The sequence below is a fragment of the Thermobia domestica genome, chromosome 7, assembly GCF_964235325.1.
Source record: "Thermobia domestica chromosome 7, izTheDome1.hap1.1, whole genome shotgun sequence".
Taxonomy (NCBI): domain Eukaryota; kingdom Metazoa; phylum Arthropoda; class Insecta; order Zygentoma; family Lepismatidae; genus Thermobia; species Thermobia domestica.
Genome location: NC_137460.1, coordinates 263,284,362 through 263,297,546, shown reverse-complemented (window position 1 = coordinate 263,297,546; position 13,185 = coordinate 263,284,362).

Here is a 13,185-nt window from a genome sequence, read left to right as displayed (position 1 = left end):
TTTCTGCGGGTGGGGTTTAATCAGCAACGAAACATACACAATCTATATACCAATCGATTCAGCTTGACAAAACAAATCGATCGATACCAAATTTAACCACTTCCGGTTTACTGAACCTAATTTAGTTTTCGGGGGCGGGCTATAAACAGGACTGAAACATATACAATCGATTAAGCTTGACAAAACAAATCGATCGATAGCAAATTAAAACACTTCCGATTTACTGAGCCTAATTTAGTTTCCGGGTGTGGGGTACAACCAGCAACGAAACATATAATCAATATATCAATCGATTCAGCTTTACAAAACAAATCGATCGATATGAAATTTAAGTACTTCCGGTTAACCACTTCTGGTTTACTGAACCTAGTTTAGTTTCCGTGGGCGGGGTATAATCAGGAACGAAACATATACAATCTATATATTAATCGATTCAGCTTGACAAAACAAATCGATCGGTATCAAATTTAACTTCTTCCGGTTAAATACTTCCGGTTTACTGAACCTAATTTAGTTTCCGTGGGCGGGGAATAATCAGCAACGAAACATATAATCTATATATCAATCGATTCAGCTTGACAAAGAAAATCGATCGATATCAGATTTAACTACTTCCGATTAACCACTTCCGATTTACTGAGATTAATTTATTTTCCGGGGGTGGGGTATAATCAGCAACGAAACATATATAATCTATATATCACTCGATTCACCTTGACAGAACAAATCAATTGATACCGAATTTAACTACTTCCGGTTAACCACTACCGGTTTACTGAACCTAATTTAGTTTCCGGGGGCGGGGTATAATCAGCAACGAAACATATACAATCTATATATATATCGATTAATTTGACAAAACAAGTCGATCGATACCAAATTTAACCACTTCCGGTTTACTGAGCCTAATTTATTTTCCGGGGGTGGGGTATAATCAGCAACGAAACATAGATAATCTATACATCGCTCGATTCAGCTTGACAAACCAAATCGACCGATTCCGAATTTAACTACTTCCGGTTAACCACTTTCGGTTTACTGAACCTAATTTAGTTTCCAGGGGTGGGGCATAATCAGCAACGAAACATATACAATCTATTTATCAATCGATTCAGCTTGACAAAACAAATCGATCGATAGCAAATTTAACCACTTCCGGTTCAATGAACCTATTTTAGTTTCCGTGGGCGGGGTATAATCAGGAGAGAAACATATAATCTATATATCAGTCGATTTAGCTTGACAAAACAAATTGACCGATACCAAACTTAACTACTTCCGGTTAACCACTTCCGGTTTACTGAGCCTAATTTATTTTCCAGGGGTGTGGTACAATCCGCAACGAAACATATACAATCTATATATCAATCGATTCAGCTTAACAAAGCAAATCGATCGATACCAAATTTAACTACTTCATGTTTACTGAGCCTAATTTGGTTTCCAGGGGTGGGGTATAATCATCAGCGAAACATAAACAGTCTATATATCAATCGATTCAGCTCGACAAAGCAAATCGATTGATACCGAATTTAACTACTTCCGGTTAACCACTTCCGGTGTACTGAACCTAATTTAGTTTCCGGGGTGGGGTACAATCAGCAACGAAACATATAATCAATATATCAATCGATTCAGCTTGGCAAAACAAATCGATCGAAATCAAATTTAACTACTTCCGGTTATCCACTTCCGATTGACTGAGCTTAATCTAGTTTCCGGAGGTGGGGTACAATAAGCAACAAAACATATATAATCTTTATATCACTCGATTCAGCTTGACAAAACAAATCGATCGATACCAAATTTGACTACTTTCGGTTAACCAGTTCCGGTTTACTGAGCGTAATTTAGTTTCCGCGGGTGGGGTTTAATCAGCAACGAAACAAACAATCAATATATCAATCGATTCTGCTTGACAAAACAAATCGATCGATATCAAATTTAACTACTTCCGGTTTACTGAACCTAGTTTAGTTTCCGTGGGCGGGGTATAATCAGGAACGAAACATATACAATCTATATATTAATCGATTCAGCTTGACAAAACAAATCGATCGGTATCAAATTTAACTTCTTCCGGTTAACTACTTCCGGTTTACTGAACCTAGTTTAGTTTCCGTGGGCCGGGAATAATCAGCAACGAAACATATAATCTATATATCAATTGATTCAGCTTCACAAAACAAATCGATCGATAGCAAATTTAACCACTTCCGGTTTACTGAACCTAATTTAGTTTTCGGGGGCGTGCTATAATCAGGACTGAAACATATACAATCGATTCAGCTTGAGAAAACAAATCGACCGATACCAAATTTAACTACTTTCAGTCAACCAATTCCGGTTTACTGAGCCTAATTTAGTTTCCGGGGGCGGGATATAATCAGCAACGAAAAATATACAATATATATATATCAATCGATTCACTTTGACAAGACAAATCGGTCGATAGCAAATTTAACCACTTCCGGTTAACTGAACCTAATTTAGTTTCCGGGGGTGGGGTATAATCAATAACGAAACATATACAATCTATATATCAGTCGAATCAGTTTGACAATACAAATTGATCTATAGCAAATTTAACCACTTCCGGTTTACTGAACCTAATTTAGTTTCCGGGGGCGGAGATTAATCAGGAACAAAACATATGCAATCAATATATCCATCGATTCAGCTTGACAAAACAAAACGGTTCCATCCCAAATATAACTACTTCCGGTTAACCGTTTCCGATTTACTGAGCCTAATTTATTTTCCGGGGTTGGGATATAACCAGCAATGAAACATATTATCTATATATCACTCGATTCAGCTTGACAAAACAAATCGATCGATACCAAATTTAACTACTTCCGGTTAACCACTTCTGGTTTACTGACCCTAACTTTGTTTCTGGGATGGTGTATAATCAGCAACGAAACTTATACAATCTATATATCAATCGATTCAGCTTGACAAAACAAATCGATTGATACCGAATTTAACTATTTCCGGTTAACCACTTCCGGCTTACTGAACCTAATTTAGTTTCCGGGGGCGGGGTATAATCAGCAACGAAAAATATACAATCTATATATCAATCGATTCAGTTTGACACGACAAATCGATCGATAGCAAACTTAACCACTTCCGCTTAACTGAACCTAATTTAGTTTCCGGGTGTGGGGTATAATCAGGAACGAAACATATACAATCGATTCTGCTTGACAAAACAAATCGACCGATACAAAATATAACTACTTCCGGTTAACCACTTCAGGTTTACTGAGCCTAAATTTGTTTCCGCGGGATGGGTACAATACAGGGGCGTCATTTAGGGAGGGCAGGAAAGGTCAATTGCCCCCCAAGAGTTTGAGGAATACATATACTTTAATCGATTGTCTACTAGTATGCTAGTACAAAACGTGAAAGTCTTATGTCGGTGGTACTCTTGCCCCCCCAAGCGAAGTCTGAAATGACGCCCCTCGTACAATCAGCAACGAAACATATACAATCTATATATTAATCGATTCACGTTGAGAAAACAAATCAATCGATATCAAACTTAACTACTTCTGGTTAACTACTTCCGATTTACTGAGCCTAATTTAGTTTCCTGGGGTGGGGTACAATCAGCAACGAAACATATATAATCAATATATCAATCGATTCAGCTTGACAATGCAAATCGATCGATATCAAATTTAACTACTTCCGGTTAACCACTTCTGATTTACTGAGCCTAATCTAGTTTCCGGGGGTGGGGTACAATGAGCAACGAAACATATATAATCTATATATCACTCGATTCAGCTTGACAAAACAAATCGATCGATACCAAATTTAACTACTCTCGGTTAACCAATTCCGGTTTACTGAGCGTAATTTAGTTTCCGAGGGTGGGGTATAATCAGCAACAAAACATACACAATCTATATATCAATCGATTCAGCTTGACAAAGCAAATTGATCGATACCAAATTTAGCCACTTCCGGTTTACCGAACCTAATTTAGTTTTCGGGGGCGGGCTATAATCAGGACTGAAACATATACAATCGATTCAGCTTGACAAAACAAATCGATCGATACCAAATTTAACTACTTCCGGTTAACCACTTCTGATTTACTGAGCGTAATCTAGTTTCCGGGGGTGGGGTACAATCAGCAACGAAACATATATAATCTATATATCACTCGATTCAGCTTGACAAAACAAATCGATCGATACCAAATTTAACTACTCTCGGTTAACCAATTCCGGTTTACTGAACCTAGTTTAGTTTCCGTGGGCGGGGTACAACCAGCAACGAAACATATATAATCTATATATCAATCGATTCAGCTTGACAAAGCAAATCGATCGATATCAATTTTAACTACTTCCGGTTAACCACTTCCGATTTACTGATCCTAATTTAGTTTCCGGGGGTGGGGTACAACCAGCAACGAAACATATATAATCAATATATCAATCGATTCAGCTTGACAAAACAAATCGATCGATATCAAATTTAACTACTTCCGGTTAACCACTTCCGGTTTACTGAACCTAGTTTAGTTTCCGTGGGCGGGGTATAATCAGGAACGAAACATATACAATCTATATATTAATCGATTCAGCTTGACAAAACAAATCGATCGATATCAAATTTAACTACTTCCGGTTAACCACTTTCCTTTTAATGAACCATTTTTAGTTTCCGTGGGCAATGTATAATCAGCAACGAAACATATATGATCTATATATCAATAGATTCAGCTTGACAAAACAAATCGATCAATAGCAAACTTAACCACTTCCGGTTTACTGAACCTAATTTAGTTTTCGGGGGCGAGGTATAATCAGGAAAGAAACATATACAATCGATTCAGCTTGACAAAACAAATCGACCGATACCAAATTTAACTACTTTCAGTTAACCAATTCCGGTTTACTGAGCCTAATTTAGTTTCTGCGGGTGGGTTATAATCAGCAACGAAACATATAAATCTATATACCAATCGATTCAGCTTGACAAAACAAATCGATTGATACCGAATTTAACTACTTCCGGTTACCCACTTCCGGTTTACTGAACCTAATTTAGTTTCCGGGGGCGGGGTATAATCAGCAACGAAAAATATACAATATATATATCAATCGATTCAGTTTGACAAGACAAATCGGTCGATAGCAAATTTAACCACTCCCGGTTAACTGAACCTAATTTAGTTTCCGGGAGTGGGGTATAATCAGCAACGAAACATATACAATCTATATATCAATCGATTCACTTTGACAATACAAATTGATCTATAGCAAATTTAACCACTTCCGGTTTACTGAACCTAATTTAGTTTTCGGGGGCGGGGTATAATCAGGAACGAAACATATACAATCGATTCCGCTTGACAAAACAAATCGACCGATACAAAATGTAACTACTTCCGGTTAGCCACTTGTGGTTTACTGAGCCTAAATTTGTTTCCGCGGGATGGGTACAATCCAGGGGCGTCATTTAGGGAGGGCAGGAAAGGGCAATTGCCCCCCCCCAAGAGTTTGAGGAATACATATACTTTAATCGATGTCTACTAGTATGCTAGTACAAAACGTGAAAGTCTTATGTCGGTGGTACTCTTGCCCCCCCCCCCAAGCGAAGTCTGAAATGACGCCCCTCGTACGATCAGCAACGAAACATATACAATCTATATATTAATCGATTCAGCTTCAGAAAACAAATCAATCGATATCAAACTTAACTACTTCTGGTTAACTACTTCCGATTTACTGAGCGTAATTTAGTTTCCGATGGTGGGGTATAATCAGCAACGAAACATACACAATCTATATATCAATCGATTCAGCTTGACAAAACAAATTGATCGATACCAAATTTAACCACTTCCGATTTACTGAGCCTAATTTAGTTTCCCTAGTTAGAACGTCCCTAGTTAGAATTTTGAAAGAAAGAAAGAAAAAAAGCCTTTGGTTCCCAGCCGAAGGGGGCTGTATTTGGAAGTCAACGCCTGTGGGAATATCACCATCTCAGCGACCGCAAAAACTATGGATTTGACACTAATATCGGTTATTTTGGATTATTTTTACATGTCTCGGTACATCCCCAACCGCAGGTGACCCCGGACCGCATACAACGGTAGCTGAAGTTGAAAGTCATAGCTAATGGAAGTATCATCATTGATGTCAGCGACCGCGAAAATTAAGGATTTGACACTAATATCGGTCATTTTGAATTATTTTTATATGTCTCGGAACCCCCCCCCCAACGGCAGGTGACCCCGGACCGTATACAACGGTAGCTGAAGTTGAAAGTCATCGCTAATGGAAGTATCACCATTGATGTCAGCGACCGCGAAAATTAAGGATTTGACACTAATATCGGTCATTTTGGATTATTTTTACATGTTTCGGTATCCTTCCCGGTAATCCACGACCCGCAGCTGAATGGGTTAATTTGGAATTAAAGAGATTGGAGTTTCACTATTTATCTCAGCGACCGCGTAAACTATGAAATCAACACTAATAACGGTCATTTTCTACTACTTTTACATGTCTTGGTAAACGCTTCCCGTGAGACCATCCCTGCTGCTCGAATTTAGAAGAAAACAAGCTTTGCCTGGTTCCAAGGTCGCACACAGATTAACAAGCAAACTCTTTTTCTTATTTATATGAGATTATACATTTTAAAATATCAGAGAGCATTAATAAAATTAAACTGATCAAAGCACTAAATATTTAGTAACATTTGTGTTACAGTTTTGTCAATGTAACGCAAGTGTTATTAACACTCCAGTGGTCGCGCGTTCTACTATTGTAGAACAGGTGTTTTATTTTTAGAATCCTGAGCAATTGGCAACACGCTCGACCTTAAGCGTTTATGTACCTTTGTCCGAAATCCTTCTGTACATTCGAGTCAATTTTCAGCGTTTGCTCTTGCACCTGCTCAGATTTGTACCATGATTTCATAAGTGTTCTACTATTGTAGATCGCGCGACTATTGGCGTACAAGTTTCTTTCGTATTAGTGATTTATTTCGTTTTACATTTTCACGTTATTTTTGTGGAATACGTGTTTGTAATATATGAAATGACAGAGAACAAGTGCGTCTTTAGTTAGAAGAGGCAAAAAGTGACTGTGAAAGTGCATTTGGGATTGATGACATGTAGGAGCTCGAGGAAGATTTTGATGAAGAAAAAGTTGAGTGCAGTGATACCGAAGATGTACGAGGTAATATACCGGAAGAAGAAAAAGAAGAAAACATACCAGTACAGGCCAGTGTTGAAGTCATGGATCTTGCTACACCACCTTCTCTCGATACGCGTGTGTTTTATATCGGTAGAGAGAAGAAAGTAGAACCTTCTCGCTGGTATGCCAAGAAACTCACATACTTGCAATTCGAATATAATACCAGCTTTTGATAGGCTTGGCCCACAAGGCATCTTTTTTATGCCTAATTGATGACGAATTGATGAAAAACGTAGCTAGTGTTAATGCTCTTAATATATTTAGAGCAAATAAAAATAATGAGAATGTCAGACGAAAGAATTTCCTCATTGATCTAGGTTTTGATCTAGGCTGATAAAACCAGCAATAAGCCAACGTTTAGCCGTGGAATCCTTGCCAAACGAGCTTTGACGCAGGGGAAGACTTCTGTTTGGCTTCTGAAGGTGTTCCATTAACACAAGACGGAGATTCTGGGTTTGGAAAATGTTTGATTTGTGGCCATTCTCACAACAAGTCAACAAGTAAAAACTTTTGGAAAATGCCAGAGATGGGTGTGCCCAGACCAGGAGAAAACCGTGTGTGACGATTGCTTGGAGTAGGCAGACATTCAAAATGATTACATCAAATCACTCTACCTAATAGAAAAAGATTTATGCTGTTATATGAACACTTATACCGAAACACTTGTTCGATGGTCAGTTCAACACTTGTTCGATTAAATACAATATAACAAATGTTTATTTCTGTCAATGTTCTTGTATTAATCAAACAAAATAATTTTAAAATATTTTAAAACGTCTGTAATACTATAACGTACATACCCAAGACCGAATATCACCAAAAATCATATTGCTATACAAAAATACTGATGTTCTACAATAGTAGAACGCGCGACCACTCACGTAAAGGTGGAGGGCGCGACCAACGCAGTGTTAATATATATTAGTGCTTTTATTTGTTGTTTTACTAATATTAGAAAAATAAGAGGTAGAGCTTTAATAGTCTTTTTTTTTCTTTTTAAAGAAGGTTTTCAATTTGTAGTTAACTGACAAGGGGAGAAAGACATTTTATTTATTTCTACTAATATGTGAGTATACTACAAAAAGAAAGGAAATGCAATCTTTTTTTCTTAGAAAATACAATTGAGTAGTTACAACAAATTTGATCGAAGACAAAAAAAAAAGTTAGGGATGGTTTTTACATTTTCATCAATAGTACTCTTTTCTGGAGATCTCCTTATTAAATACACATTTTAAGCCGATTCTGAAACTAGACACGTGCTGAGAAACACACATGAGTTTTTCACAGCCTTTTCTATCCATCGAGGAATCTTCGCTGCTTCTATCCATTTTTGACACCTGTCAAAATCAAGAGACAACAAAAATATGGTAAGTGGTTAAAACGTCACGGTAAGTGGCTTATTACAAATACTTTTGTTACTTATAATATCATTACAATCAAGTAATATGAAACAAGCCAAAACTTGCTATAATCATTTTAACTTATCACACAAAATGTACCCTGTGCAACTGTTACACATTATAAAATTATTAATCTACTTTTAACTCCTTTTGTTGATCTGAGTACCCAAAACAAATAATTAAAGACATCAATCTCCATTCAAATTGATATCTACGAGATACATCAATCCAAGCACGTCAGTTACAAACACGTACCTATGCCAAAGGGAGTGTACACTTGTTGGTAGAACTTTCGAATTTCAACTATTCTCTCGTAATGTTATCAAGATATTGGACGGTTGACAAGCTCACCAAATACACCAGCCAAAATTTAGACCTAGCTTAGTTTCACTTAAACTAATGTAAGTAAGTTTTTGCTCCATTCAAGGGAATCGTACTCAATAAAATATTTTTCCACTACTAGGAATAATAACTGCTACATAGGTCTCCGCTCATCCCGATAGTAGGAGTATATCATCACTTTTCATCAGAAAAGTTAATAGATCTAAAATTATAACAAAGTTCTCCAAAGTATCAGGGGCCAGTCAACAAAAACAGGGCCCCCGGGATATAGAAACTTAAAGGCCGATAGTAAATGAGTGTTGCCTCATACAATATTAGAGTACTACATAATAATTAATTTCAAAGTAATGGTTAGCATTACCAGTACTATAATGACAAAAAGTGCTGGGTACGATTTACTTATACTCATACTTCGAAAAATAAATTAATTACAATGACCAATACTAGCTTTAAATATTTAGTACGAAAATTCTTATTAATCCTACAAAAAAGTTGAAAACGAGTTTACAGTTAAAATACACGTGCAAAATTGTACTCACACTGTAATCTAAGTCGCGTAACAATTGAGGTCAACAACATAGAGCTCAATCATAAGCGTCGTGGTGGCAATCACAAGTGGAGAATTCCCTTACAAAAGGAGTACAACATTCCAATTTTACCATCTTGCAACACATCTTCTTCAGAAATCAATCGTAGTGAAGACAGCATACTTTTTAATGTCCCACGATTATTCTCTGAGGCTAAGAGACAGTGATGAGAGTGACAGAAATACTGAAACGAAGAATGTGCAAGTGGGAAGAAACAGGATCACCTCAAGAAAATCCATGCACACGGCGTTTGTCCACTACAAAGCTTACTTAGCGGGAGGTAGAATTGAGCCAGGAACCCCACATGCAAGTAGTGAGCGCTTTACCACAGTGCCACCAAAGCTCTATATATTAAATATGTAGTTGCAGCAGATAGTCTCAGCAGGTTACGCACGATGTGTCAACAGAAAAACACTTTTCAGCTTCAAATATCAATCGTTTATAATTTTGCTTAATATATAGCAATAAGATATACAACAAACGTAACTTAAGATTTAGCTTGTTGAAGTTTAGCACCCAATCAGCAGCAAGGCTCTGTCAGACGTGGACTTACAGATCTTCAAATCCACAACCACAGTGAGGTCTTCAAATTTTGTAATGTTCTCTCACCGAGAATCGAATCAGGGGCCACGTAACTACTATATCAAAGGGGAAGGCTAATTTAGGTATTTCCTATTCGCATTGTTCTTATTTGTTTGTTATTCTTTGTTAATACTTAACATTGCAAAATGAAGATGCCTTTCTCTAAATTCTAATTCATAATATAAAAAAAAGTGCATCACGAAACACGAATGGCAAACTCAGATATTTTGTACATATAATGCAGAAATAATTTTTACTACGTGTTATTTAGTTTTGGTTTAGAACATAATATCCATTTCAGCAAGTAGGCTGTATGAGACAAGCACCTATAGCTTAACATAAAATGAAATCTTATCGGCAATCCAACTTGGACCTCAAACACCGAAGTTACATACGCTAAATATATGGGAAGAATTAAATCCGATATACATCATTTGTAAGTTACAAACTGATATACAGGAGTAGAATAGAGGGGGTTCATAAGCGTGGGAAAATTTTGGCCGTGGGAACGTTCCCACGGGTCTTAAACCGGTGTAAACCAGTATGTTGCTATGCTAGAATAAGGAAGTATACTCTTGGACGCCTACCAGATGTAAAAAATAAGATAAAACATGCTTTTTCGTGTTCTTGTCGTTTATTGGCTAATAATTTGAATCCCCAAACCCCCCACCCCTTTTGCGAAGAGCGTAAGCGGAACGTATGTGCTTGTGTAGATCATTCTGTTAGCAGCTGTTGCAAAGGAAGAAACGTCAAAAAATTTAAAGATGTCATCGTCAATGAGTTTATTAGATAAGCTTAATAAGCCATCAATGGTACCCTTTACAAAAATGCGAGATTTGGGGATTGGAGTACCATTTCGTATTGTAAACTGTGAGATAATTACAACGGTATATGGTAGGAAGGCATGTGTGACATTTGAAGGAGGTGAAAAAGTGATTTTACCTGGACGTTGTACTGAAAAATTGGAAGCAGATAATGGTGCATTATTAACGTATTTACAAAGTAGGAATGTCTGTTTAATATATAAAGGAATGAAGATTAATGTATCTGGACGTAACATGCACGATCTTGAATTTACTGAACTGGTTTACTCATCGTAAGTGTATGGTAGCATGTACAAACAAGATGAAACATGAATATTCCTCTTCGCCCCTCCTCTTCATGCATACACAGCCATCTGTATGCATAGTGTCGTTATTCTGTGCTGACCAGCGACTGGAGTAACATGTCTTTGAGTGCTTGTGCGTCAACTATGGATACCAAGAAAGAGTACTTGTTAAATGTTGAATATGGACTTAATTCAATGAAAACCAAATTAATTTGTATCGGACTGGATAGTGATACATTTGAACCAGTGATTCGTGTTGGCAAAGGACTTGTGTTTGGAGTGGAGTTAAATTTGGCAGAGTGGGAGAAACTTGTACATTTGACCCCATTTGTTACGGACTATTTAAATTCTCAAGTGGAAATTACATTTATAAAATCTCTTGGTCGAAAAAACGAACTGGTGGTGCGAAAACTAATGGGTGAAAAATTAGTGATGTTAGAGAAGAAAGGAACACTTCATGCTCCTCGAAACACTGTGTACTTAACTTCAAGTGATTGGCTTTATTTCTTGGAAATATTATCTTGTATTGAACATGCTGTGAAAAACAGTAAAGTTTGTAGTGTTGTGCTACGTGAATATTTTGACCTGTGTACAGATACTATTCGTAATCATGTACAATCGCAGTGTCTTACATGCAGAGGACTTGCCGGAATCCATACCTGTGTAGATGAACAGAGTATTATTAATGGTATGAACATCAGTTTTCCAAGTGTCTCTCTTGATAAGAACAGTGATGTGAACATTGATGGTGAACGATTAAAATTGGAAATGAAAGTATTTTGCAAACAAAAACTCATAGATTCAATTATGGCTGATTTATTTGATAGTGTATCGACACAACCATGGTGGGGGGAAACCGATACTCAACCTACGGAGGGTATCAATGAAGTGAACGACTCTTCATAAAGAAGGAGAAATTGATTTGTTTTTTTCATGTATGCTAAACAACGTAAAATCAAATGTAATAAAAATATATATAGTGAAAAGTGAAATGTTTTATTTGTGTGTGTGTTTTGTGTTCGTTTCATACACCTCAATATGATAGGATTTTAAAGTTTTTTATAAGAAAAAAATCCTAACATATTTTTTCCTCGTATATTATAAGCGATACGTATAATAATAATAATAATAATAATAATAATAATAATAATAATAATAATAATAATAATAATAATAATAATAATAATAATAATGAATTCAAATTCTTGAAATGAATGTTAAAATAAAAATTAGTATTTGAAATTATTATTATTATTATTAATATACAACTTTGTCTTAAGTATGATAGGACTTTTTTATTTTTTTAAAAAAGGAACTAAAATAATTAATATTAAAATTTTAAAAACAAAAGTCCTATCATAATAATAATAATATTGAATTCACATACTTGATTTAATTTACGAAAGAATAACTGATTAAGTATTTGAATTCATTATTATTATGTAGTTATATGATTACATCATTGAATTAAAAATCAGTTTTAGAATCTTTTTTTTAAATCACTATGAAATTCTTTAATTCAATGACTTAAAAATATGTTTTATGATATGTGTATTTAATTACATAACTGATCACAAAACATATTTATTTATTAGGAAACGGAGAAAATAAGAAATAAAACATTTGTTTTCAAAGAGAAAAAATAATACAAAGTGTTTATTGCTGATGAAAACTGTTTACACAATTAAAACGACGGTAAGTATAGTACATTTTAAAAGAACGTTAGATTTTGTTTTCATTGTTCATGTGTTGATAACATCACAACTGCCATATATTGTTCACTGATGATACTACTGCTGTTGATGTTAGTGATGAAACGTAGATAGAATTCAATCTGTACAATGAAGATGATGTCCATACACACGATGACGATCTTTTACTCTCTGAAATGAAAAAAAATGAAAAACAAACTTACAAACACATTATAATAAAGAAGA